Below are 3,206 nucleotides of genomic sequence, written 5' to 3' on the forward strand. Positions count from 1 at the left end.
CGGCCGCCCCTCGGCCGCCCCTCGACCGCCCCCCGGCCTGCTCCACTTCCTGGCTCCCCCACCACCTCCCGCTCCGCGCCGAGGGGCGCGAAAATTCGAACGGTGTCGCCTCGCCGCGTCATCGGCGATCTTCTACGGTGCTTGTATATTGCCCGGGCACCGCCGCCACCCTGGCCGTGGGCTTCCGCTTGCGATGCTGCCGAGCGCTCCTCTTGCCGTGGTGAACAAATTTCGCTGTTTGTTAGACTGCGTCGTGGTGGAACCAAATGGATCATCGGTTTCGTTGAACGTGCTTTGGGGCATTGGAACAACTGAAGTTGCTGTGCTTGTGCCGGGTGTTCAGAGCGCATACCGAAGTGTTGCGGGTTTGCCTACTACTTTTGCACGTAAAGCGCTCTAGTCCCTGTGGCCGTAGCGGGTACATAATTCCGCAACATTTTAGTGTTAATTCACACTGTTAATCAACATTAATCAATATTGGACAGATTTTTTTCCTTGGATGGAGGAAAAGTCTACAAGGTCAAGATACGCTCAAAAAATGTGTCAGTGTCCCAACGACAGGTGTCACTGATGCGCCAACAACATTATGTCGTTGGAAGGCTTCAGGGACATAGTTTGCTAGTCGAACGAGGGAACGACATAATATGCTGGCCCAACGACATTCACACAACCAACAACAGTTCGGGGGAGGGGGGGGGGGCACTCGAAAAATCGCGTGCACAGAAATACAATTGATACAGATGCAAACACAAAAAATACTCTAAAATGAATAGAAAAATTCAGAAAAATATTGTAATACGCGCAAAATAATACAATCAAAATACAAAGAAAATACAAAATATACAGGCGAAGTGTATACATAAATACACGCGTTGCCCCCCCCCCCCCCCCTTAACGAGCTCGCAGACAAGGGGATTCCGTTTGCGTTTACGGAGCGTGGTTTGTGATCACCTCATTATTTCGCTTTCGGGCCGGGTCTCTTCTGAGAGGGACCGCCTATAAAAGATTCCGGTCTGGCGCGACCTCTGAACAGAACTCGGTACTCCCAGTGTTCAGAGTGTCCCGTACTGTCTCCCCGGCAGGTGGCTGTTGTGTTTTGCGCACAGCTGCCGCCAGGTTCTGCCAGGTGCACACCCGCCCGCGTGTCATCGTGTTCATAATTGAAGGGATCGATCGGAGAGCGGGACGGCAAAAGAAGCGCCTGCTCCTCCACCGCGCCACGGAGGCGCCCCACGGCCGAACACACACATCAACAAACAGATGGGGCTGCTCTGCTCGGCAACTTCCTGCCGCGCAGGTGGTGACTGGGCACGGATGTGTTGTTGTTGTTGTTGTTGTTGTTGTTGTTGTTGTTGTTGTTGTTGTTGTTGTTGCACTACTGCTAATGTTGTTTTTTGGCGCTGTTGTGCTGTGTGAAGTGTTCTGAGTGAGGGCACGGTAGGGCACGGCACTAATAGGACACTCACCCCCACACGGCGACAGGCGCTAGCCACGCGGCGGGACGCGCGCCCCCCCACGTGACCGCGCTCACCCACCTGTGTCTGCGCTCACCCGGACAGCACGCGTTGCCTAAGGCCGCGCCGAGCAGCCTTCCCCTGGAGGAGGGCCGTGGAGGCCGAGGCCACCGCTGCCGGCGACGTCGTCCGTCGCGACGTGCTCGCTGTCCGCGCGGAGCCGCGCGCAGTGGCCCGGGGGTCGGCGGGGCAGGGCCAGTGCGCGATCACCGGCGACTGCGGCACTACTGAGCCGCCCTGTCGAGCCCCCCCCCCCCTCCCGGGCGCCTCGCCCCGCCGCAGGGTAGGGCAGGGCGCGGTCGATACGCGATGCGGCAGGGGCCCCACCCCGCTCTTCCCCGCCCTGTCCCGTCCCACCGCACAACGACAGACGGCTGACTGACTGGTCGAATATGGCGGTCGAATTCAAAATGCAACTGACCAGACGGGACGAGAACCTAAAAGTGCAGGAGTGTCAGTCCTGTCACCAGACGCAGGTCACTCAAGTCCACCCACTCTAAAACTCAACAAAATTACGCAAAACGACAACGAAACAACCGCCATTATTGGTGCGCCTAATAGGCAGGAAATTTGCAGTTTATTTTAAATTACAAAGTTGGCAAATAGTGAGACATCAATCTCGCCTAAAATGAACTCGTGGTTGGATACGCGCTCCCTATCACGAGGAAACACAATAACGATGCTTGGAGAGAGCGCATATCTTGTGTCGGTGCGGCATGAGTGTGATACAAGATGCACGTTGTCTCCTGCGGAACGCCGTCGAACTTCCAGCATTTCCAGCGCCGCCAGCCTGGAGGCGGCGGGTGCGGGTAGGTCACCGGCCACCTCGGTTCGGGACTGTCGGGTGCTGCTGCCTCCCTCCCCGCGCCCCGCGCCCCCTCGCGGACAGACTGCTTTGGGCTCGGCCATACTCCACGCCCCGCTATACACTCCGCGTTCCTCGCCCGCTCAGAGAAGCGCAGAGGGTGCGTGTCTCCCAATCCTCACCGCGGTCCTGGCTTTTCTGGTCTTCCCCCGCCGTTGGACACGTTCAATACGGTCGCCGTCGGGATTTGAAACGACTGTGCCAAAACTGCCAAAAGTAGGCCGTTTTATGAAGCTTGAGGAGAAAAGAATAGAACCTGATCAGAAACACTGGAAACAGTCGGTCGCGAGGGGCTGACCGTTAGAAGGCAGTGATCCTCTGGCTTGGCATTCTTTTCTTCTTTTAGTCAACAACCCAAAATACTCTATTTAGTAAACGACACTGTGAAAAATGTTAATTTGAAACCGCGTTTGAAACATGTGTCGGACTTACGATTTACAAAATATTTGGCAAATTTACGACAGCCTATTTTAGTTTGGGAAATAGTTTGGGAAAGTCGTTACGTAGTATTTGTAATTTGACAATTTTCAATTGTAATTTCACAACACACGTTTTTTTGACATTCTCACTAACCCTTACAAGCCTTCTTTCTTACAATGTGCGGCCGCTCTGTGCCATCTCAACTTTTCATCAGACTGCTCTTGGGCCGCGCGCCGCCGTGTGGAGCAGCGTGTCCTGATCGCCTCGAGCCAGGCCGCTCCCATCCTATCCTGCTCTGCGCCACGCGTGTCGAATCGCGACCCGACTACGCGACGCGCGAAACACAACACAGCAGTATGAGGTGGTTTTATTCCGGGCGTCAAAGGGTGCATGTGAGGGAGGGGGGG

General features: G+C 55.4%; 2 protein-coding genes across 3 annotated transcripts in view; one reads left to right on the forward strand and one right to left on the reverse strand.

The window, feature by feature from the left end:
• Positions 1-1,737, reverse strand: part of LOC113203951 (protein tipE) — an 11,026-nt gene extending 9,289 nt beyond the window's left edge. Inside the window, exon 1 of one of the 2 annotated variants that reach the window (XM_052268449.1) lies at positions 1,552-1,737. The gene's annotated coding sequence lies outside the window, so the exon portion shown is untranslated. Of the gene's footprint in view, positions 1-1,535 lie in introns of both variants that reach the window. The other variant, XM_026418912.2, reaches the window with a different exon arrangement.
• Positions 1-3,206, forward strand: part of LOC113203950 (cilia- and flagella-associated protein 298-A) — a 42,376-nt gene that overhangs the window by 26,967 nt on the left and 12,203 nt on the right. The window lies entirely within an intron of this gene.

The sequence above is a fragment of the Frankliniella occidentalis genome, unplaced genomic scaffold (genome assembly GCF_000697945.3).
Source record: "Frankliniella occidentalis isolate FOCC.00 unplaced genomic scaffold, Focc_3.1 Scaffold69, whole genome shotgun sequence".
NCBI classification, from domain to species: domain Eukaryota; kingdom Metazoa; phylum Arthropoda; class Insecta; order Thysanoptera; family Thripidae; genus Frankliniella; species Frankliniella occidentalis.